At 41.1% G+C, this 26,461-nt stretch overlaps 1 protein-coding gene across 3 annotated transcripts in view; it reads right to left on the bottom strand.

Moving 5' to 3' along the window:
* LOC106636816 (uncharacterized) overlaps nt 1-26,461 on the bottom strand; it is a 53,790-nt gene that overhangs the window by 16,762 nt on the left and 10,567 nt on the right. For 2 of the 3 annotated variants that reach the window (XM_089596751.1, XM_089596753.1), the window contains exon 1: nt 5,082-5,620. The exons of the other annotated variant lie outside the window; for it this stretch is intronic. The gene's annotated coding sequence lies outside the window, so the exon portion shown is untranslated. Of the gene's footprint in view, nt 1-5,081; nt 5,621-26,461 lie in introns of those variants that run through there. 3 annotated transcript variants of the gene reach the window in all.

Raw genomic sequence — 26,461 nt, 5'->3', positions numbered from 1 at the left:
ATAGCAAAAAGCTCTCGATGAATAATGCAACACTTTGGAAGACCGAAACTAGATTCCCCGTCGTTGAATTATGACGTGTTTCAAACTCACACACACACACACACGTACGCATGAAAGTTTAATTTATGCAAATGGTGCTCCCCCTCGCTGAGATTAATGAAACATTCTTTCCGAAGCGGCAATTTCACGTCATCAAGAGAGTAGTCTTTTACGAGCCGCTGACTATGGATGCGAAACGACGTGTATTAAAATTACCATTCAATCGCCTCAAAGAGGGATGAATTGTCATCATTCAATTAGCACCTTAACAATGAAGTAGCCCAAAAGTGCTGCTCTGTATACCAGTAAAATAAAAGTTTGCGGCCGTGCGAATATTACGTATAGATACACCTTAAAACAAGGGAATATATTTTTTGGCTGACGCGTCCTGGTGCGTTGGACGGCTTCCAGGGTTATTTTTCTCACGCGACAACCGAGTGTGCACGTATCGTTTGTACACATGTACGACACACGGAACGTCTCGGGAGAGATGACATTTGCTGTGTATAACGTATATTATCCCGTATACGCTGGGTATAACAGGTGCACGTTCCTCGTATTAGTTTTCGAGCTTAGCTGGGCAGGAACGCCTGGGCGGAAAGGCAAGTTTTGAGAGGTAAAGATCGCGAGATTCGACGGGGTTTCTTTTTTTTTACTTCTTTGCTTCACGAGTTTCCCAGGCTATACATTTTTGGGTCGAATTTGAATATTTTGGTGTATGAATTATTCCCAGGATTGAAAGGAAATTTATTTTTCACTTGTTTTTTTTTTATGAGTGAGTGTTGTAGAGAGGATTCTGCACTTAAAACTGAAGGGAACGTGCTTCCTCTCTTGGTTTTTCTATTTTTATTTTGAAAACATTTCTGTTTGTTTACCACGCCTTGCCAAGCCAGCGGCTCACTCGGGTAGCTTTCACTTTATTTTTTTGAGCTCAAAATTAAAAATAAACCTCACTCTGCCAAGCCGTCGATGATATTTATCTCGTTATAGTGACTAACGCGCGTATAATTGCGATGACACCGGTTATTATTACCGAATTTATTTATTTCTACGGAAAATCGCTCGTTGCCATGCTTGGCTTGATTTTAATTACATACTGTATAGATTATAATTTTTTTGCACTATACGTTGCTTCAAGTTTTATAAAAACATAATTATCCGAGCAATTAATGCGCAACAAAGTATAAGATTGTTTATCGCCTAAATCACTTTTCCAGTTGATTCCGATACTATATAGATCCACACGTAGCATCAGACAGCATGTCTTACCCGACACGGCATGGATCTACTTGTACATAAACACTCCTATTCACTTTTGCCTCCTGCCAATAATTCCTTTTTTTAAGAGCACTTTTCTTTAACTCTTTGTCTCACTTTTGTTATTTAGGGGAACATTTAGTAAAATTCTTTAGAAACAAAAGTAAAAAGTGTGAAAAAGGTTTTACGCGCGGCTAAAAGCTTCGGAAATAAGCTCTGCAATTTACAATTCAATGTCTCTCATTGAAAGGCCCTCACTGACCTACTTCCACAACTTTTTTGCTCGCAATAACCGTAGTACAGAAAAAAAAAAAAAAAAAAAAAACATATTGCATAATCAAAACTGATGGCTCGCGCGTATGTTAATTAGTTTGAAAACGTCCAAAGGTTTCGAGTAAAAAAAAAAAAAAAAAAAATTAGAAAAAAGACTGGATTCCCAGGAGATATTATTCTCTAAAGGAGCTTACACGCAGATATACATATAACTATCGCGATGAGAGCAGCAGACCCTCCGTCGTCTCTTGTAACTGCATAATGCAGTATATTTATCTCTCTCTGGAGTTGTCTGTCTGTCGGACCATATATACACGCGCTGTCTGTTATTACGCGTTCCGATACTTAATGAGCGTTCGCGCAAACGCGCGAAGGCCGGACTCTGGGCAGTTCTCGGGCCTGAGATCAACCAAGAGAACATATCGGGTCGGACGCGTGGGTGTGCGTGTACGTGCATTTCCTTTGTGAACTCGGCGTGTGTAACAGGTGGGGAGGGGGGGCGAGGCTGCTTGTCTTGTTTATCTCACCCATCACGCGCAAGAAGACAATGCAGATATGTGCAGTAGATTTGGAAACTAAGGTTTTTTTTTTAATGTCCGACTCTCCTTGTGCATCGACTCTTTAAACTACGAGAGAGGATGAACTTTTTCTAGCGTCAACTCGATTTGTATAGCTTTAATAAGTATATATATATGCATGAGATCAAAGAAAAGTACTCCGAAACCTTCGGTGGTAATTGACACTGTTTCGCGAAACGTCCGGAGGCAGCGAAATATTTTACTCGGCCTTGAGGCCACTTGACTCGAGAGTAACATCCGTCGGATGGAAAAAAAAGAAATAGATTTTTTACTTTTAGCGCAATTAGTACCGTTCATTCAATAGTCGTACAAAAACACCGAGAATAAATGACGGGTGCATTATTAATCTAATTACATTAGCTGTTAAGAAATCAACATGAAATGTGTTTAACTTTTTTTTTTTTTTTTTTTTTTTTTAATTTGTATGTAATGATTACAGTAATCGTAGATTAAAGAAAATTTTTAGTTAAACTGTGCTCGTGATAAAGCGGATTTTGGATATTTTTAAAAACGTGATTACTTACTATTCATGTCTATTTAATTTAACACCAATCGCTGCTTACTCACAAATTTAACATTGTTCACATGTCGTTATGTATGCCGTGACTAACGGATTCTCGTGAGTAATCCACGTGGAAAAAAAGATTGGGATTTTTCAAAAAATGAGTAATAAATGGTACCATTTTCGGGATTTTTTTTTGTTTTTAAAACTTTTCAGAAAAATGAATAGCAGATCTTTATGATCTATTGAAAACGCGTTTATCGTGAAAATTTTTCCCGAATAAAAAAAATTGATGCTCGAAAAAAGTCTTTAATGATCTTGAAATCTTAGAGGTCATTTTCTTCACGTTGATGGCCGACATAAACATCAATTTCTTAAAGAAAAGTAATTAAGTTGTACTTAAACATCATCGTAATAGATTAGTACTTAACGTGCCGAGATGAAAAAATATCGACAAAATCATTAAACAATAAGAGTAAAAATTAAAAGAAAAAATTTGTATTTAATATTCCGTGGATAGTCATTGCCTTCGGATTGTTTCCGGGAGACCATTAACATAAATAACGTGCGTAATATCTTCCCACGGAATCTCAAAGAGTATAGTGGAATTAATTCTCTCAACCGGTGAAACGTATACTCTAAAATTTTTTCACTCGGCTCATAAAGAACCAATGCATTAAAACCATAGACCCGTAAGACTTTCTTTTTCAAAGATATAATACATATGACTTTCTGGCCTATATGTACAGTGACGAAATGATCAAAGTATACTGGTTCTCGATCTCGATGGCTATATACATAAAATATTTGTAAATTTCCACTTTCAACTGTGCCAGCTACCTACGCCCCTTTCGTCACTCACACTGCTGTCCAAATACACACGCACACAAACACCTGTACGTTGTTGATATCCATTACATCTGCACAATAACATGTCGAAAGTCCGGAGCTGTAAGTAATCGGGTTAGGCATAAGCGCCTGATGTTCACAGTTTCTGCAGCTTGTTAGTTTTTAAAATTTTTTCCCCCAATGTTTACGTATACATCCCACCATTCACGCTCTCTTTTGTTTGTCAAAGCTGCAATACTCAATAGATATCTCATAGGTACACCCATCCGTGAATGCATCGGGTTTATGTTCCGAATTTCCGAGTGGGACGAAATACTTGTTTCAAGTGTGCACTGTACTTATATATAAAACTTGTCATCTGTACATGCACGTGCACCGTGTACGTGGACATGCGAGCGGAATATCGAGCAGGTAGGGGGTGAAAAAATACAAAAAATTCAGTGTATACATTCGACGAAGAAAAGCTACACGCGTGAGATATACAAAATAAAGAGGCTTTCTGCACGTTTTGGCTGTACCTCGAAAAATATTTATCTCTGTGACAATATTCCCCAATACTATACGTCGCTTCCTTTCCCCCCCCCCCTCATTTGAACAGAGTGAAAATATGTAGGCAGTAAAACTGTCCACCCCCATCAGTTTGACGAGGGAGCTTTTCACGAATCAAATGCGCAAGCTTTGGCGCCATAGCAAGTGCACGTAGGTTGTGTATGGAGTCTTGAACATCCAGGACCAGCCCATGTGCCCTTGTGAGTGCGAGAAAGAGAGTATATTATGTTCTTGCTTCTCACTCGCACTCACATGGACTTATGGGCTGGTCCTGGAAGTTCAAGACTCCATGTATACGCAGCCTGACGTAGCGAAGAGCTTATTTTTAACATGCACGACGCAGTTGAAATTCTCGACGAGCGCGTCGCAAGCGCCAGAGAACAACGATCGCGTGAGAAAAAAAAAAAAGAGAGGTGCTTTTGTAAAAGTCATCATTGGCGAGGCGTGCGAAAAAGAATCACACCTCCGTGGCTTCTATTCCCCGCCGTCTTGCGCTACTTTACGTTTTCGAAAGTTATTTCCCCCCTCCCCCCTCCCCACGCCTACTTTAAAAACTCGGGACTTTTTTTTCGTTTTGTTTTTCAAGGCACCGCGAGCTTGTTTCCTATTTGGAAAGCGGAGACTCCCCTCCGCGATTTCTACTCGATGGTCAAAAGGCTATCGGATTTCACAGCTGGAGGGATCGGCACTCTCCCCGGCATCGGTAATCCAGCACACATGACGCATCTTGGGGTGTATCAGCAGCCCAAAGTGTAACAGCGTTGAAAGGATAAATTTGCAAAGGTCGCCTAACTGTGTACTCGCAGGTACCCATCATATATATACAGCATTGCAACGACCCCATGGGAAAAGAGCGACAGCAAAGTTGAAACATTCAAACGACAATTGCCTCGTCTTGGAGGAAACCTTTTTTTTTTTTTTCAGGTAGAAAAAAAAAAAAAAAAAAAAAAAAAGGGAGACAGAGACACGCAAATAGTGGTACGTCTTATTCAATACACGGGCAATAAATGGCTGTATAAAAAAAGGCACCGTACCCGTTATGCACCATGCACGGCGTGCCACATCTATACAAACACGCACACGCGCACATAAAACAAAAAGACACTTCCACACGCCGCAGCTGTAGCCGTGTGGTTGCTGTTGTTTTTGCGTTGGTTTAAAATCGATCAAGCCAAAAACGAGGAAAGTAGTATCATCTTCCAAAGACGATGATGTCACACTGTCGTGGCGTCTCTCTTATGTTTCAGCCCCACACGAAAGGGCTCACTTTTCTTTGATATTTTCAAACTTGTACGACACGTACAAAAGCACACAAAACACACAGTCGTTGGGGAGGAATATTATTTGTTTATTTTTATTTCTTTATTTTTTTCCCCCACAAAAATCATCACACGCGACGAAGCATCACACAACAAACGCGTCCTCCTATTTATTGTGCCCTCCCTGTTTTACAAAGGAACAAGAAGAAGAAGAAGAAGAAGAAAAAGGTATTCACGAGCGATACAACATACATACAGGAGGGAAAGAAGACGAAACACAAGAGTTTTCAAAAGAGCGAGCGAGCCTCCTCCGAGGAAAGTCAGGCGGCGACTGAAGCCCCTCCGTTTGTACAATAAGCGCCAAAGGCTGTCGGTCGGTCGAGCGCTGTACGTATAGGTATACATATATATAGCAGTACCTACGTATACATAGGTATACAAGGCTGGGTAGAAGCGCGCAGTTCGCTGACTCTCCCCCCCGCAGCCCAGCCTTGATGATCTTTCTCTCATATACATATATACTTTGGCAAGAGAGTGAGAGAGAGAGAGTTGCTTCGGGCTCTCTCTCTCTCTCGTGTGCCGCGATTTCAACTTCGATGTCAGAGTCTCTCACTCCACTGAACGGAAAATGTATATGTATACGAGCGTAGTGGGTGTGGGTGTGCAGCTATCAACTTCTACTTGGGTATGTGTGGATGTTACGCGAGATCAGCCGAGAATGGGACGAATATTCGCTTAATCTGACTCGGTGGTTTTTATGATTAGTTTCTACCAATATATATATATATACATAGGGGCTCTCTTATACACTGACGTACGATCGAGGTGATTGTAAAATTTCTTTTCTCCTTTTTTTTTTTTTTCGTTGCCGATGTGACGTTCTTCTAAAAATCCTGAGATGAATCGTGAGCTATACTTGAATGTTGCGACAAAATAATAATTATGGTCGAGGCTTGCACAGATTTTTTATTGTTTGATTGGCAACGTTCAGGTGTAAGTGTCATCCGAGAGAACAGAGGACAATATAATGATATCTGAAAACCGAGACCACAAAGAAAGGCATACTAGTTCATATACGAATGTTTTGCAGCAAAGAAAGTTTGAAACCATACGAAAAAATGAAAAAATTTTATTCAACGTAACAAGGCTTCTTTTAACTGTACGATGTACTTATGTATTATCTTGAAATGAAAAATAACGAAACTTTCATCCCTCTAAAGTGACCTTTTTACGTGATGCACCTACACAGAAATTTAAAAGGAAAAAATGTACCCATACCTATTACATCTCTCGTCGTCTCATCTCTTTATTTTTAATTTCATTCTCTGCAGCATCTCTCAAACCTCCTCAGGTATATCCTTCCTCTGAATCTCTCATCTACTCGGAGCACTATATAGACTCCATGTGTATCTCTATGTATTTATCTCTGTTTTTCTTCGTACCCTCAGTTTTTTATATCGCGTCTTCTCTCATAGCCCGACGCGATGCACTTTTTTCTATTGTTTTTTCACCTCTCACACTGTATACATTTGTTCTCGAAACATCTCTCTCTATCTTCTCTGCTTTCTCCCATTATATAGTATAGGTACACCGTGCAATAAGCGCAGCATCCGAGCACCGGGACCATCATCCTTACCTCTTTCTCTCTTGGCTGCAGGATTGTGTACCTATACATAACATCAAGGTGCAGAGCTCAGGGAGGGGAGGATTCAATTTCTCGACTCGATGGCTCTGTTAATTAATTCATACGGCATATAAATATAAACGTAGCCTCGCCTCGCGCGCTGTAAACTTTTGACCTACGTTTGGCCCTTTTTTTTGTCATCACGGTGTTGTGTATCGAGATCCGATTGAGCGACCATTTTTCGAAACGATTTTTGATTTTCAACAGCATAATTATATATTATACATTGTAACAGTATAACGAGCGCCGCAGTTCAAAAAGTCCACAATCAATTGCACCGCTCGTTCGTTCATACAAAATAAGTATCAAGTCCAAAGAGCGTGTCTATTGAGGATGAACGTGTGGCCACAGCCTCGCCCAACTCACACTTTCCCGTTTACAGGACACTCAGTTACGAAACTGTTGCACGTGACTCGTACGTACTTATACGTTTCTTGCCCGTAACGGAATCTTTATCTTTTGTCGTATATATTCACTCTCATGTATATGCATACAACCTATTTTTCGTTCTCTTCGACATTTTTTTGGAAAGTTTCATCCACACGCATTTACCGCGGTGAGCGTATAGTATTTTTTATAGCCAACCACTTCATCTCCGGTTCCCCCCCCCCTGTCACATAGAGATACGCCGTCGTTGGCTCGATTCTCACGCGACGCGCGCTATTGTTTGCACATGGATATGTATGGGCTAACTCGTACAATCTCCCACCTCGAACTGATCAGATCTGGTCAGAGGTATATGGAAAATATACATCTCGAGTAGAAACAACGAGGTTTACCTATATATATATATACGTGCTAAACGGCCAAGAGCCGCCCTCCCGGCTATTTTAGTGACCACTTCGAGAAAATTGGTGCTCGTATTTCCAACTCGAGCAGCCTCCCGCGCGTAACGCGAGCTCCAACGAGCCTCAGCCCGAATTAAAATTACAACCTCCGCAATCTGCGTGCCAATTGCCGACGAACCATTTTGGCGAATTCAATTGGAGACGCACTAAAAATATCCAAAGACACAATTGGCGCGCTCCCCAGAGTCCACATGGTAGGTATACGTGTGTATGATGTATCAACTTAACCAGCGTCAATTGCTCCCATCGTCATCGTGCAGGAAGAAGCGAGTACGTCAATAATGCGTCAATTATGCGCGATTGTACGAGAGGAGGAGGGGCCGACCCCATCCACGCATCTCCAAAGTGCGTAATAGATTGCAAGAGGCGACGCGATAACCCTCTAATGGGCCAATTGCCGTTGTTTGACTCGACCCGCGTGTGTGCCTCCGCTCTTGTGTATATAATATATGTGCTACATGGAATCGAGGATATGTGTAAGTATACACTTTGGAGTCGTTTAGGCTGATTAACGCTGATGGAGAGGAGCGCGAGTACAGAGAGGCTCTTCTTCTTTTGGTTCGTCCACTTCTACTTTTTTTTTTTTCAATTTTTCGAATTGACGCGGAGCGAGAGTCACAACTTGGCTCTCTGGGTTTCTTTTTGTGCCGCGGCAATGATGACTGGCGGTGCTCGTTTTGGTGTTAGATGATGCTGATTGTTGTTTGCCGATGATGATGTAATGGTAGCCTGTTCTTCTTGGAAAATAAATCGTTGTTGCGTACATCGCTTGTTATTCTTGTTAAATCTATGAATTCCCGTATGGTCTCTGGGACAAAGGAGTAGTGCGTTTTGTATTGGAGTATCCGTGTAAACGAGAGTAAATCTCTTTTGCGAGGCGCGCGGTTTATGTTTTATTCCAGAAATTTACGATTTTTGGGGATACTTAAACTTATTCCTTAAATACCTACTTTGTATTCATTAAACTGTTTATTTAGAGTGAAACATTGTACGAAGAGAAGTGGCGTCTTAAATCATACATCACATTCCCGTAAAGTGGACACTTTTTTTTTCAGCCCACACGTGTACAATGTATACACTCCTGGCGTCCATATATCCTAACCGACCTTAACTTGTTGACATTGAACTGCTGCCAAAAACATAAATTTAGAGGCTCCCCGCTCTCTTCGTCCCCACTAGTACGTAATATATTTATTGCACGTTTTCTCATTTTTTTTTTTCTTTCTTTTTTTATGAGTTACACGTATAAGTCTATATGGAAAACTTCTTTTTCCATGACAATATAATATTATATCTATACACAAAAATATTCTCTTACCGCTCGCACATTACATCCAATAACAGAACAACGATAGAAAGTATATCGGGGGGGGGGGAAAACAAATTTTTTGGGAGGGGAGGAAATGATAAAAAATATCGCTTTCTACTCGAGGCGCCAGCGTTATCCGCGTGTACGGACGCTGTGCATCGCTCACGTGCCTGCACGCGATACCACGTTATTGTGTACGCTCTCCGCGTCAGAGGATAAAAGAGAGGAGATAATACACAGCCGTCATGCTTATAAGGGGCGTAAATGAAACGAATCCACACATACCTTCTCTGCTCTCGAATCATTTATATACAAGTATAGCCGTCAATTTTCAGAGAGCCCCTCGATAACGTCCGTAACATCTTCGAGTCTCGGCTTTACGTCTCTTTCTCTCCGTCTCTCTGCTGTATGATGGAGGTAACCTCTCGGGAATTTGCCTGCTTGTTGTTAAGCTGAAGAATTTTAATAGCCGCAGACGGGCCCCCCTCTCTTGAGAGAGAGAGAGAGTCTTGAAGAGCGTAGCAAAAATAGAACATAAGCTGTTTCGAGAAGAGGCTGCTCCCCGAGCGCTACTTCTTACGACTTCGAGTAACAAAAGCCATTTTATTGACCCTGTGCGTGTGGAACGTCAACGACATACTTATGTGTATTTAGATTCAATCGGGTGCAAAAGTGCGAATAAACAATCGATTGGGTGTCATCAATATAGAATATTTTCGAGGCATGACATTTTAGTCCCTTTTCAAAGACTTTTCTCATAAAACTCCAAATGGAGTTTACGTGCGTAGCTGTTTGGCCAAAAACTTTATTTCGAGCTTTCTTGGCTCGGGGGAAGTTCGGTGAAACGCAATTTCGAAATCTACGACCGTACATGTACACAGACGGAAAATTATCACACTCGTGTGGTGGCGAAACGCCGCTTTTTGAGCTCCGAAAAGCAAGTGTCGCGCGATAGATGTATATACGAGCAAGAGTTCACGCACAAAGAAGTTATCTCCAACATAGTTTGTTGATTATTGCATTGGGCGTGGCATTGAGACACCATTCGAATAATGTATAAATAATGTTATCCCGAGTAGTAGCGAAAATACAGCGAAATTGAAAATGTAAACCCCAATTGAGGTGGCGGTTGTAAAAAGACGAAGAGTTTTTTTTTTTACGATTTACTACATGAGATTGTACGAAGGGGAAAAAAAACATGGCAACGCCTCTGAAATACTTCCATTTTATTAATAAACTTGTGGATGGATTGATTGTGCTCGTGCATCGTTACTTTAATTGTCCACCGGAGTGGTACAACGTTGAAGAGACCAATCGACTCCTCCCTCGACGACACAGCCTGCACGTAAAAGAGTCGGGAAAGAAAAAAAGGCGCCGCTCCTTTGTGATAACAACCCAGCGTCTATTTCTGGCTCTCGCATGTGTGTACACAGTGTTGTTACCGAAGAGGAGAAATAATGTAGGAGCGTCTCGAAAATTTCCTCTCTTTTTTCATACCACCCTCCCCATAAGTATCCTTATTTTATACATATACGTATGATGAATTGTAACACATCGCTTCGCCGGGATAACGGGAATATCCTCCTCCTTTCCTCTTCTTATACATAATACGAGCCGTCAGGGATCGTAGAAACTTCAATTTAATCGACACGAGCCCGCGTAAGCTTGTAAAACTGTTATCGGCGCCGGCAAGGAGTATCAGCTAATTGCCGTTCGCAACTGATGGGAAGTAGGATTTTTTTTCGTTACTGTTTAGGATTGTTTTACTTTATCGCGATGGAATTTGACTTAGTGCTTCAAGGGGGATAGGTTTAAGGGGCTTTTGCAACAACATACGTTACATTGCGTGCAAAGTGTGGTAAAGTGTCGTTTTTGATATAGGTACGACAAACGTGTACATAGCGGATATTGTGTTCACATGAACTATTTTGGGATGAAAGTAAGGAACATCGCTTACGCTCCTTGTGATGAGTGTAGGTAAAAAATTAATAACAACTCTAGCAAGACGCATTTTTTTTACCGGTCAAAACTGTAATTAGTATACGTCATGATTACGACGGTACTTGGACTATGGAAATAAAAGGACATTGAACAAAAAATATCAAGGTTTAACAAAAAAAAAAAAGGAGGGCAAAAAAAAAGTCAATGGTTTAACCATTGGAGACGGAGTTTCTCGTCAAACAGAAATTCATGATACACATCACAAGCACGTTAGGCTACTAATTGTTAAAGTATATAAGTACACGTGCGAAGGTTATTGCGGTGACATGATGTTTTTTTGTTGGTCGATCGATCAGTTAGGCCCAAAAATATTCAGCGTAAAAACATGATCTCGGTCAAATTTCAGGTTTTTGGTGATACCAACTTTGGAGTGATTTTATCAGAGGAATCGGTAAGGTTTGTAAACAATACACCAGCGCACTTTCAACAAATATATACCGATTGATATACGTATAGGTAAGTACGATTGGTGGACTTGTGCTACGGATACCTACACTACAGATGTACATGCAATATATACGAGGTATTATTGTAGGCAAACAACCTCGGCTGACAACTCGGTTGCCCAACGGCCCCTACGACCCACCCGTTCGTATAACGTACGTATGTGTGTGTATCAAATAGCGTTGGTATACACACAGACAAACGGTTATGCTTTACACAATACACATAGTAGTATATTGCATATCGGCGTATACACGCATATATGTATACGTATTAGCTTGCATTGCAGTATAGACAGGTATATATGCGCGTATATGTGGCGTCTATTCAAATTCCGTGATACGAACTGCAGGTTTAACTCCTTTATGTGTGCAGTGCACTTGTGCTTACATATACGTATACGTACAGGGGATACAAGAGAGCAGAGATTACAGCGGAGCTCGGACGTGGCTAAAGCTTGCCGATCTCTATGATAGTATATACATATGTAGGTGCTGTGCAGTGAACGCATATTCACGGTGAATGTGGCACGCACCTGATGTTATACGCCAAAGTCACCCACGTTCACCCCTTTACTTTGCATACGTGGAAAGGGTGCGTTTGTATATTATGGAAATCCTTGCCGCCTCCCCGACGCAACGTATGTAGCGTCTCAGCCCAGCCCGCCGACGACATGCCATCGTCGCAAGCAAGCGCTGGTGCCGAGGGAGGACTTTGACTAGTTCAATCAAGCTCTTTCTCTCTCGCACGCGCTGGCGTACGGGAAGCGATGCCGCGCTTGATCACCGTGGTACCGCGACCGTCCTGCTTGCTCTTAGGCGCTCTCTTACCACCACAGCTGAGGCGAGAAAAAAAGCCGGAAAAGGAGTCGAAAAGGAGCTGTTTACAGTTGGCGCGTCTGTGTACGTTCAAGTTTTTTTTTTTTTTTTTTTTTTTTTTTTTTTTTTTTTTTTATGCAAAAGATGAAGGTCTGTGTAAAAATGAGCTTTCTGAACGTATTGGGGGTTTTTTATGTGTGCGTGTAACTTTTGCCATCTCCAAAATGTTTCATTGCAATTTTTTATTGCAATTGTCTGACATTTAACGTTGATACAATATGACAAATAAAAGATTCGTTTCCAGGTTAACGACTCGATAGGCTGCATTTACATGATATAATACATGTACGAGTGTACGTATGGACCGGTATAAAGTGCAAAAGCCGGTTTTTGTGAATACGTCGGGATGGGAGAGAGAGTTTGAATGAAACGGACCGTATCTCAAAATGCATGCATGCATACATCAATGACAAGCTTGTACAATTTGTTACATTAGCCGTACGCAAAACTCTACCAATGCCAGCGTTGTTTCTCTTGTTTCCATCAAGTTTTTCATACTCCAAGACATTAGAAACGACCCACCATGAATAATGTTGGTGTATCGCATACTCTACAAAACTATAATCACTGCACACCTTCAATGCACATTAATTTAGCTGTGCATCATAAAGTTTTTCTTTTCTTTTTTCGATCCACCCATCCAAAGTGAAAAGAAAAAGCTCGAGCCCATCTTTCTTTCTTTCTTTCTTTCGACGAAATCGTCCCCAATCGACGATAAGCCAAATTAATCCCGCAAATCTACTTTCTCATTCCTGCGCGCTACGAGCTACTTTATCCCCGCTCGCGACCGCCGAGGCACCCGTCGCTTTCTCTCTCCTTGCGAGCTTGCATGGGCGTATACAGCGACGGGAGGAGGCGTTTCGCCGAACAAACGTTAAAAAGGAAATAGTTGCCGCACGCGTGAGAGACATTCCCGTTTCCCGTTCTCTCTCCCCCTGCAACCTTCGTGCCTAGCGTGCATTCGTATACAAACGACGGACAGAGCGGAAGGTCGCGACGAGCGCGCAATTAGCCATACCCACTTTTGCGCATGTATATAATATGTATACATTATCATATACACGCCCATGTGGTAAAGAGACACGCGGATACGTAACATCAAACGGGGTGGACCGTCAGTAACTGATTAATACATCTCAATGCGATACTTTACCCGTACGCCCATCGTCCACCCGATTGGGGGTTATTGGTCTGGGACTAGTTGGGGGTGATGCGCATATACGTTTACGAGATCTTTTCGATGCATCGGAAGCCTGTAAACGCGTCATCTTTTTTTTTTTATGACGTTGTGGAAAACGCAAGTGGAAATGATTACGCGATGCATACACATATTTAAACTGCAGCGAATAAAAAAAAAAAAAAATACGGATACAAACTTGGAAACCCATTTAGGATTACACAACTTCGACGCCGACGAGCGAGTTCGATGAATGTACCACACGCGACTAGATGGCCGTGATTAACGAGTCGCAGGTGCACGCGCGTCGGAACCTCATAAACATGATCGATGAGCTCTCGTCAGAACAGCTCGTTTTCTTCTCCCTCCTCGCGCTATATATACTATTAGCACGCTAATTTAGCAGCCCGCAAACAACGGCGAGCACCGAGAGTTGCCAGGTTTGAGAATTAGGTGACCCCTTTTGGAGAAACCAGTTGGCTGGGCCCGCGCGTGCTGGAAGTATGTGTATTGCGCAGTATAGTACTGGTGTAGATAACCGAGCTACATCAGCTCCGGTGAAAAATGCTTATTAGGCCCAACGTGTGTATGTGTATATTGTATTCTCTGCTCTGGATTTAAATGATCCTGATAGCGGGTGTGTGTGCACAGGCCTACTTTGACGATATTTACGGCTGGGACTCGTCGATTCGGGGAGAATGAGAGGAAGTTGGGTGAACGAGGATTATGGGCATTTGTGCATTGTAATGCGGGTAGATCGTGTGCGTATAGGTAGGTACATACTTACGCGCAGATGTGGGAAAAACTGTTTCCGGAGCACGGGCGAGCGAGATATCTCTGTAATTGCGGGCACGCGTGGTTTCACCCCGGAGCGCTACTCTTTTCTGCCCCTCCCCTTGGAGGAAGCTTCGATCACGAAAACATTACTACTTACACTTTGAGAAAGTTTGGAGTTTTCAGCTACCTATACGCGATGGACGGTGTAATATATTCTTTCATTCGAGTTGGATCCTACTTCTAGAGCTAGTTGGATTTCTCTAATGTTCACGTTTGCCACACCACGAGCGAACACTCCGTTACACTTTTGCACGCGATCACAATAGAACTTAACGACGTTCTTTCGTTATTTACACGCCTTGGATCATTAAGAACGAGGTCCAATGCTTGTTACAGATGATTAAATTTATATTATACGAGTACGAGAAATGTATCGTATACGGTAAAATTGAGAAACATGTAACAAACGGTAGAATAAGTACCAGGTATTCGACCAAATATATCGAATCGTACAATTTTGAGCCGATAAAAATGATTGCACGGAAGTTCAGTATTCTACAACACGTAAATCTATATCACGTAGAGTTGGTTGGAGCTGCATTGATCCGAGGATCGAGAATCCAAGAGTCGAAGCAACGTACCTTACCGAAAAAACTTTGAAACCTCGTGCTGCATGCCAGTAGGATATTTCAAACCTTGAGAGTCAAATAAAAATAAAAAAAATACAGAAGAACGGATTGGACGAAAGAGATCGAATAAAGCAGAGAAAAAAAAAAAAATACTCGCTTGTCCGATGCAGCACGCCGAGCTGAGTGCTGGCGAAAAAAAGAGGGAAAAAAGTCGATTACAGTGCGGTAGCGATGGTCGACGACTACAACCTGACGGGAGCAAGGATGCCATCGACAGTCGGGAGAGAATGACGGGATGTGTGTGATGTGCACGTGATGTATGGTCAGGGTAAGAGAGGTGCAGCTGATGCTCTCGATGCGTGACCAGCAATTTCCTGCTGCAATGGGCATCAACCTACAGATACTCCTCGAGCCTCTTGTTCTCACAAATTATTAATACAGATTCTCCCTTTTTTTTTTTTTTTTTTTTTTTTTTTTTGTTTTTTTTTTTTGTGTCATGTCATGATTTTTAACAAGCGCTTCAATCATTTACAACAATCTCTTTCTTGGGACTGAGGATTCATTATTTGCTGTCGTGAATCGTCGAAACCACTAGAATTGTGTTCTGGCAGGGCGAAATCTAGCTTCGTTTGTATCTCTATTGATTTATTCGCACAATTTATACAATCGGCAACAAAAAATAGAGGCGAATTCTATTAAAAATTTATTTTCAGAATTATGGTTTGACAGCGTAATAAATGAAATCATTATTAGTGGCTTTAGTGTCAAATGCCTTGTAAGTATTATCAAATCAAAGGAGATTTTTTTTTCTTCATATTGTGCCGATTGTATAATATTGTATAAATATATCACTGACACACAATAAAAATTGGTACACTTGATTTTGATTCCTCAGTTCTTAGTTTCACTGCAGATCATGCATTGCACGTAAATTTACTAGCAGTTCAAGCGAAAAAAATGTAAAGACTCTTGCATTAGCTTGAACGGTTTGATCATAATATATCTTGAACACACACCGAGCGAATGATTGCAGCGGCGTACAAGAACGACGAGCGCACCGGAAGTACAGTCATGCACCCTTTGTACAGAGAGTATAAGTGCAGCTTTGCGACGCTTCAAGTGCAGTAATTATTACCGAACAAAGCGTTTTCCGTTTAACAAAGAATCTCGCATTGTCCGACCCATGAATCATCATTGCCGTTCATTGGACAGTTTTATTATTCCTTTACACTTTCCTCGGACTTTTTGCTAATGTGGTTTATTAAAAAGAAGAAAAAAAAATTCCAGCAACAAAGCTGTCACAGGGTTGAGAAAAAACGCAGCAGAAATTCAGATGCTCGAGCTTAATGAACCCCTCGTTCGACCGCGAGACGACGCGTCGACATAGTCCATGTACTTAATGACACATATCTACCATACACCGCGCCTCGGATGAGCGAATACAAGAACGGGTTGTACAAGAGCAAACGATCACGGAGCAAAAGAAAATTGTGTGAAGCTTAAATACGATCACTTTCATCGAGTAGGAGAATTGAATCGTGTTTTGTCATGATGATGAATTCCTTATTGAAAGCATAATATATAGACTCAAAGTGTATACATATATATACGTGCGATTACTCATGCACACGTGTTATATAATTATATCTCTTGGCTCGTAAATGCATTATGAATGTTAAGGTCGTGAACCGCAAACTCGATCGCATTCACCGCGAAGAGGTGGTGACAATGAGCGGATAAACCATACCAAGGAAAAGGCCTCGAAATCCAATATTTACGTACATATAGAAACGGAAAGTAGATAGTTAATGGTGTGATGATACGTGTCAGGGTGAACGCGTCTTTTAACGATGGAAAGAGAGTCGGCGAAAGTAAATTAAAAAAAAAAAAAAAAAAAAGAGGAGAAAGTGCGCGGAAGAGGAATCAGAATATGCGTCGAGTGGACGCGCGGATCGTCAACAGAAGTGTGATGTGTACGAGCTGTTACTGACGCGCGTATGGCCCTCAAGAGTATGATTATCACTAGGTACGGGGGTACGATTGGGGATGACGACTCGAGTTTTCCTTTCGAAAACGATGCTAATTACAAGCACTTTTTTTGTTTGTTGAAGATGACGGATTTTCAAGTGGAGAACGGTGCTTTTTTTGAACTGTCTGATTTTACGAGTTGGTTGAACTAGTGTGCGAGTGCTTTGATTAAAAAGGCATATTTACATTATATACATGACAAGTGCATTCGCCAGAAAGAAATCTCGATGCTCATTAATTATTTTTTTTAATGCGAATGATATACTAAAAACCAACAACTGATGTATTTATTGTTCAAACATTCATGAATTGGCGTTCACCAACAAGATAGTACGATTGCAAGAAAAGAAGGATACTCTTGCGTACATAAATGGGTACTTGCACGTAATAATACATTGATAAGCTGTTTCTATACGTGTGTGCAGTAGAAGTGATTTACCCACATTGGTTCAATATATCATTCGAGGGAACCGACCCGATTTATCAGCATAAAAATGAATTTCGACGATCGCATGCACTTGTACTTGCAATTCATTCAAAGAGAATCACCCGCAAACGACTTTTTCGACCCCGCGAGCAATCGCAACATTTATCTTCCCTCTGGCAAAGAGATGGCGAGAGAGAGGGAGGAAAGGGTAAAAAAAACTGCCTCGCGCTTCCGATACCGATAACGGCCGTCATCGACGCCGGCGGCGGCGGAAGAGATACCCTCCTCGCGCGCACAAATAAGCCATCGGCCGACGACTGGCAGGAAACGCGCGGTGCAGACTCCGGAAACCCCTGGCTTGCAGCAAAAAGGAAAAAAAAAAAAAAAAAAGAAAAAAAAAGTGTTAACCATACGGACGTGCAGTCGAGCGCGCACTTTAAATGTTACATATCTACGCTGAAGATGGGGGGAGCGTGTTAAAAAGGACACCACATGCACGCCGGGACGAAAGGACGAACAAGTCGGGAGTGTGTCTGTGTGTAGAGTGTAAAGGTATGCATTTGTATGGAGAGGAAGGACAAACTCGTCTAGCCGGTTTGAGAACGGATTCCGCTCGGGGGAGACCGCAAGAGGAGATCGTGTGTTCTCCCCCCCCCCTCTCTGCGATGGCCCCTATACTAAAACTCTGCCGTGTGGTATTTAATTTCTCCCACCTTTTTCCTGGGTGTACGTATATATACATGCGTATACTCGTGGCTTTCTTTGTGTAAACGCCGTGGCTTCGTTTTCTCTCTCGAATCTCGATTGCACGCACGTGGCGTTAGTTTGTACGAGTATACGCATCAAAAGCATGTATCTCTGTGCGTGCAGGCTTTCGACGCTTTCTTCGTGGCGCACATTGTCATTATCGAGGTGTTCCTTTTTGTTTGATTTGGCTTTTGTTGCTCGAGAGAACATTGCGCTGCGGCTTTCGCTCTTTTGGGAACGAATGCAGAGTATGTTTTTAGGGTGACACCCAGCTGTGTGGTAACCACGAATTGGATGTAAAACTTTCAACTTTGGAAGATGCTGATGAAAAATTTAATGACTTGTACTGTACTAGACTGGCTTTTTTACACATTCGTATGGTTATTATGCCTTTGATCTTGAAATTCCACGAGATGTGGAAAAAAAAAAAAGTAATTTTTTTAATCACGTAAAAAGAACACCTCCAAAAGAACAGAGGCCATAGCCTCGAGCGCAATTAAACTTCCACACTTTGTCATCTTGCAAATTATGGTTTTTGGCTAAACTATTTTGGCAATTTCAAAGACATTTTACAATGTATATTTTTTTCTTTTACATTAAGTATACGGAACTTCACGAGAAATGAATGTTAACCTATTTGAAAAATGAATCGCCTTCTAGAGCAATTTAAATAAAATATCGTTTAAAATTCCTCAACAGAATTTCAAAGAAGACGCGTGACGTAAAACGTTAGCGATTATAGCTTTGAAGATTCATCTCGGCGTTTCGTGCTTTTATTTTATTCCCTGAAAATCCCACTCGTAGTCACGAGGGGAAAAAAAAAATTGCAAGTATATCCATCCCCAGGGAAATTCGAGAAAAATGTATGTACCTTCGAGCTGACGGTGCAGGTCCGGCGTCCGATGGCATTTTTATATGCATTTTCAGTAGAAAAAGTCCGTCTTGGTCAGACGCACGACCTTCGACCCTACCTCCGCAATAGTATATCTAAAGCACACCTATACTGTAAATTTCAAAGGGAAAAGGAAAAAACAAAAAAAAAAAGTCGAAATCAGATTACATCCACAGTTAACTTTCTCCGCTGCTCCAGATACACGCGCTCTCGCTCCGAGATACGAATCTTCAATTAATTTGGGGCTGCTCCTGATAGATCGCATTTTTCGTGTCTAATTTAATTTCGTGCCTTTACACATAAATCAGGATGCCTTCTTTTTTTTGTTTGTTTCCAACGGTAGAGCGCTACTTTCGAAAACGGTTGGGCCGCAACTGTTTCAAGTGAGATTCTGACTTGTGCCTATTGGTGAAAGGGCGGGATACACATTTTCTTTTGTCTGGAGAAAATCGCTCTGGACACCTTCGCATTGAAATTGACCCCGAAATGGCCTCTACACCTTGCACCGATGAAAAAAAGAACTTCCTCCACCTTTGAAACGAAGCATCGTACGGAAAGAACTGCGTAGCTTATTTTATTCTTTTTTTTTTCTTTACTCGACAATTCCATAGCAGACACTGCGCGTTTCTCCACAACAACAAAATCCTACAATTAATGGGTGCCACCAGCTCTCCCGAGTCGTATAAATATACATCATGATTATTCTCTCTCAGCCTAGTTACTTCGCTGCATCTGGACCTTACATCATTTTTATCGCTGCACAACGAAGCCACTATCACATACATATACGTGTCCAACTCGCGGATCGACTTTCGCACCGAGAAAACATTATATTATCATCGTCCCCCCGGCGCGTGTGTTTCATCTTACGATGTGTATATGTGCAAGTATTACGTTACTCGCTTTCGCTAACTCGACGCTTTCTTTCGCCACCGTCGTTCCTGTGCTTCTTCAATTTTTATTTTTTACACAACAACAACTCCTCCTCCTCCCTTGTTGTTTCAGTAGTTGTTTTATACCTTGCTCGCGTTATTTCGCGAGAATGAGAAAAAGAATTGAGTTTCGTTTGAAAATGTGTAACTCGAGGAAAACGAGAAGACGACACACACACCTATACAGTTACAATTCGAGAGATATCAGTGCAAACGATTTGATCGTCGCGGGTGTCTACAAGTATAGATCTGCACACGAGCCTGAGAAGTTATACTTACACATGTATGGATGACGTTGGGGTGTAGGATTATACATCCGAGATATATCACTTCGCGTCGGAATTCGATCGATACTTCTTCGAGCAAGCATTAACTAGAATAACATAAATGTACATCATATATAGAGGGATAAATGTAAAAAAAGTTGCACACCCCACCCGCAGAAAGTGCAAGTACAATGAAATCGTCCAAACAGTACAAAATCAAAGCCCCATACAAGAATTAGGTATGCATATATTATGTGAAAGGAAATATCTATACGTACACGGTGACTTAACAATAAAGCCACATCGTCATTTGGAGCAAAAAATCGACACTACATTCCGCCACTTGCATTGTACGTCTACAAATGTGCAGTATATAAAATTGTCAAGTGGCGTAGCTCGAGCGAGCGCGACTAATGGCATTTCTCCGACTCCCGTTTTTCGAACTCGTACTCACCGTAATTGTGCATCGCTCTCTTTTATTCCTCCCACTCCTCCGAGATAGTGCAATCGGTCTCTCGAAAGCATTATACGCATGATGCATTCTCCACTTCCTTTCCTTCATATACCTACCCTGTGTATTTTATACACTTAACATTTATATACCCGCGCACGTGGGGAGTTAAAACAAAACGCACTTGCCATTATTTTTTTGCTCGAGTGGTGTCCGTAGCCCTCCGTATACCATAATGTACTATTATTATTGTTATACACGTTCGTTAAATCGACAGTGCGAGCTTTTAGAAAGGTTGCCTCTCTCCTATGCGCAACTATATACGCAAGGTGCATGCGGGCTATTCCGTACACGCGCGAGCACCTCTAGGTATTTATTTTATACCACATATATGCAATGTAGGTGCGTACACTGTATATACAATAATCACATTAAACACGGAATTGAAGTTTACTCGAGAGAAAATCTATATGCACGTGTATAACGGGGATTCCAAGGTAAGTACCTGTATAAATCAGATGGGATTTTAAAAAAACTCCCCCAAGTTGTACAACAGGTCTACATTGAGAGTACAGTGTATAGAATGAGCACAAACGCGATATCGCTGATTTTGCCTGTGTGTTGCGTGTATATTGACTTGTGGAGGTATAGAAGTACGGGATATTTTCATCATTTAAATTGCTTTCAGTACAAACTCAAAATTCATTACGGAATTTGCTTTGCAATCACCCTACAGTTTACTACTTTTTTTTTTTTTTTTTGTAATTTGCTTTATGACAAAGTTTCCCTTGGTTTTTCAATATAGATGAAAAATATGTATTTATGGTATTATATTGATGAGGCCATCAGGTTCAACGGACTTATACATATACCTGCTGTCAAATCAGGTTCATTTAAAAAACTGACAACTCATCTGCTGCGCCGTGACCACCTGTACCTATATATATTGTATCCGTAAGTTTAAGATGCGTATATTTTATAACGGTACACGCCTATATTTCTCCGGCATCGCTTGAACACTGCACTACTGTTTTTATCCTTTTTCTTCGGGTTTCAATGTAAGTATAAGCACAGTTCGATTGAATTACAAGGCACTGCGCATTGTTATGTACGCAAACGAGCGCAAATTTCTCTCCGTCGTGTGGTAAAGTGTAAATTGTGTAACGTCGTAACCGGTTATGTACACGTTACTCTATGCCTATATACAAATATATGTATATTTTATCAAATGAAAAAGATATAACATGTACCTACACACACCCGATGAAGCGTCTCCTTTCTCACTCGAGACCTGGCAAGTGTAAGACCTATACACCCCGGGCACGGAAACACGACGAAGAAAACCGTGTCAATCGCGCAGTTCGATAGTATACTCGCATATACTATGGGCTTACAAATTTTATGTCGTTTGTCGATTTCTAGCTCCCTGACGCAATTGACCGCTCCGTGCTAGTTGTCCCTTTCTTTGTCTTGGAGGTATTTCCTTGGATACTCGGGATACACGAGAAAAACTATATACGTTTTGGTTGAAAATTAATTTGCTCGGTAGCTTGGATTGTGGAAGAAAGTGTCCTTTCCTTTGATTTTGCTTCGTAGACGACAACAGCGATCACTCGTTGTACCAGTGTTTTTCATTGGAACTGTGAGAAGAAGTTTGTGAAATTGTACGAGCTCCGAGAAACCTTAGTCATCAGAGAAAAGCGCAAGAAAAAAGTTGGATCTTATTTTTCACGAGCTAGCTCTTCTCCCCTCCCTCTACCATCCTTCGAGAGGTGATAACTTTTTTTATACGCGACCCAAGCACGTCCTTTTGTTTGCGAAATAAATGCTCGCCATATGCAACGTTCGCGTTTCAGAACAGCCATTTAATGTACGAGAGGCGCTACGATAAACTAATTTTTTTTTTTTAATTTAACCCGGTAAACAAGCACTCGGGACACAAGCGCGTATCTTTGCGCCAAAAGTACCGCAATGGCCCTTAATTTTGCACACGGGGCAAGTGCATGCGAGCCCGTGCAACACAATTTGTGTACATCCCCCTCCTCCCATCCTTTTTATCCTGCACCATATACATCCAATGATCGATTTATCCGTCATGACGAAGTTGCATGAAAAATGAGAGTCACGTGCCGTAACAAATATCGATGCATTACTCGAGCTGGGTAATTTTGCGCAAAAGCACGGAAAATTTTCCCCGACAGGGTGTGCTACTCCATCGCGTTCACTGGGTACACTTCAATAGCCCCGACTAGCTGTTACTTATGCTTTCCATAAACATTGCAATTGCTAAATCTTTCAAATGCAACTGATGCTTATCAAACGGAGAAATGATGTCTCAATGGAAATCGCAGATCTTGAATAAAGTTTTCTACTTTGTTATTTGATAGCATTTTTACTTGAAGAATAAAAAATTCAACATCTCGAAAACATTTAAACACCCCTTTTTTCCTATACATAATATAACTACGGCTCATAAGTACGTGTCGTCGAGGATATTTATATTTTTCATACCACACTTTGTATCTAACATTAAAAAATGCATTAAAAATTAAATAACAAGTTAACGTTATACAACAAAGTTGTCGACCATGTATTGGTCAAAAACAAATTTTTTTATTTGTACTACGAGACTTGGTAAAACTTCAATAACAAGTATGAGAATGGTAAATCAACAAAACTTACAAACATTCCGTGGCGTTAAATGACTCAAATATTTACCGTTTATACATTTAATTTATTAAAGTTCAGTTGCTGCGCACAAATTAAGCCACTTGTTTATTTTTCATCTCCAACTTCGCTAAAAAATCCTCACTGGCACTAGCTGCACCTGTTGTTGCTCCGCGGCCTCTGCGTGTTATTACTAATGCCACCCCATACAGTTTCACCGTATATCCTCCATTATAGGCATTGCGCACAGCTGGCGCAAGAGTGCGAAAATTGCACCAGCCTATGATGGGTATAAGCTGCTGTGCGGTCGGGGAATTTCCGAGGGAAAGAAAATTCGTTCCTGCGAATCGGGACCGAGCGAAAGAGGGGAGAAAATGGGTTTTAAGGAGTAGTAGAGCACAGGGAAGGTGATTCATCAAAGTGCAACTCCGGGGGTGGTGGTTTTGCGGTCTTTGCGCGTCTGGTGGGAAAGATTACTATCATTATTTTATTTTATTTTATTTTTTCTTATTTCTTCAGCCAAATAGTTTAGGTATTGTTTAAATCGTTATTATTATCATCACTCGTGCGCACACAAGTGCACGTAGATCAAATGAGGTCTTCCACTTTAAGGCGCGGGCGGTAACATAGATTCCCGACCAGCCGCAACTAAGAGGAAAAAAAACAACAATAAAAAAGAGTCGAGGCTGTTCGCGCGAAAGTTATGAGGCCACTCGGGTGATCGAAGATGCTGTCTAGATCTTGCTAAAAGACAAAGTGCGCGGTGGCTGTAACGTTGCACAGCGGCGCAGGTCGTTGGCTTTATTTTCTCCGTATGAGCTCCGGGGATTCAGTCGCCTCCGCAATTGCTGGCAACACATGTAGAAGCTTCGTTGGAAGATATTGATCAGAAATGAGACTTTCATGGGGTTGAAAGAAAAACCTGTCTTTCCGAAGATACGCGTGCGCTTCTGAAAAAAAATGTATATTCTTCGAGATTTATGTGGAGAGGAGAGGCAATAAATTTTTTTCTATGATTTCGTGGAATATTACGTATCTCCTGCGGGAGGAGAAATAATTGTTCGGCTCTGAAATTTTTTTTTATTTATTGAGACATGGTGTGCTAACAAGGATAATACCTAATACCCAGAAAATAGATACAAATATGGGACTTTATAATATGTTTGTGGTATTAGGAAAGTTTCGTTCGAACGATCTTATTGGGCTTTGATATCTACTCAAAAGATGTTGCACTTTATTGTAAATTTTTGATAATCATCGGTAGTTATTGTTTTACAATTAATCTGAGTGTAGAATACAGTACTTCGATTGGTCTAAAACAATGTAGTTTAAAGTGAATAGTATCGATGAAAAGAAAATTTGATGATCTCCGTCATGAATAATAGCAGTTGAAACGCGATGACAATAAATGAATTTAGATTTAATTTTTCTTTTAATAAATGTATGGTTGTAAACAAAAAGCATTAAATAGGAAAACAATTTTTGCCGTTTACTGCAGCTTGGCTGTAGATGCAGAGATAGTAGCGTTGACTTTTTAACAAAAATTAATAAAAACATACGATACCTGTGGCCCATCATGATACCCTTTTACACGTACTTTTTGTCTTTTGTCGTGGAAAGCAAGAAACAATTTTTCCGAGTTTCATATACATAATATACATCCAATGAAAATAATCTAGTTGTACGTGTACGTAATTGAAACTACAATTAAATCTTGCCAAAACACTTGTTACACTGCAACCTCAACGAATCATAATTATACGCACACACCTAAGGGCAGTCGGGGTCTCAGCCTCATTTTTCACGTGGAACAAAGAAATTCCACAACCATGAATAATGTGAAAAAAAAGGAGGGGGACGACAGGGGGGAAGAGTGGAATGGCAAAAATAGAGCTAATGGCACTCGAAGAGGAGGCCAAAGTGGAATAATTACCGCGTCATTAGTTGGACCGACCGCAACCTCGAACTTGCTTATACGTATTACATGCATTATGCATGTATGCGTCCACAACCAGTCTAGCACGCACATACGGAGAGGCGATCCGTATAGTTGCGAAGAGCGGCCTACATTTTGTTGGCTGGCGCGAGGGAGACTCGACCTCTTATCTACACACGTACACTCTGCCCCAAAGAAACGCAGCTCTATACTATATTTACTATCTCGGTGTAGGTATATCTCTACCATCGTGCTCTCACGGTCTGAATTACACCCGAATTTCATTTACTTCATTTTTAATTGTATACCCACCGAAACTCACGATGTTTTTTTTTTTTTTTTTTTTTTTTTCGTTCATACATATTAAAAATACTACGGGATTTTAAAAGCGAATCAGTGTAAAATTTACTGCGTTTCGTGCGTAACAAAATGAAAACTAATGTAAAATGCATCGATTTATCATTTGAAGGGAACCCGATTTTAGATTTTTCAATCAGTGTACACTCACTGCGAGCCGATAAAATCTGTGTATATCTACCGTTACGCATTTGTTATAAAACGATGTTACCCGCATGAATTAAGAAAAGCAATAAAACTCGCGTACACGCTTCGAGCCGAAAAAAAGAAAAGATCCCAGCGAGCAGGTCGTGTACCAACCTCGATGTTTCTCGATGTCGACGGAAAGTGCCAACTAAGGCGAATTTTCGTAGGCAGAACTGCAGAGTACAGGTATATTATATGTAAGCTTGAGAAACGCGCGAAAAGAGAAGAGCAGGGAAAGCTTTGTAATTAAAAGTTAATGCCCACCGATGGGGGGGGGGGCTCCGTTTCGCAAGTAGATTTTTAATTAGCCTCGGGTAGGTATATTGTACAGGGAGGAGAGGATAATTTGACGATGGGCGTGTTTTTTTGTGAAATCAAACGATTAATTCGTACCTACGAGGTTGTACGGAGCTACTTTTATTATTATTATTATTTTTTTTTTTAATTCCAAAGTAAGAAAAGTGTTGTGTTCACACGCTTTTACTCTCTCTAGTCTGAATACTCGTTGTAAACCCCCAA

Source organism: Copidosoma floridanum, unplaced genomic scaffold (assembly GCF_036245765.1).
Source record: "Copidosoma floridanum isolate Cflo_tuat_1 unplaced genomic scaffold, Cflo_Japanese_pri ptg000030l, whole genome shotgun sequence".
Classification (NCBI taxonomy): Eukaryota; Metazoa; Arthropoda; class Insecta; order Hymenoptera; family Encyrtidae; genus Copidosoma; species Copidosoma floridanum.
The sequence above is the reverse complement of the archived record's forward strand: the minus strand, read 5'-3'. Positions and strand labels throughout refer to the sequence as shown.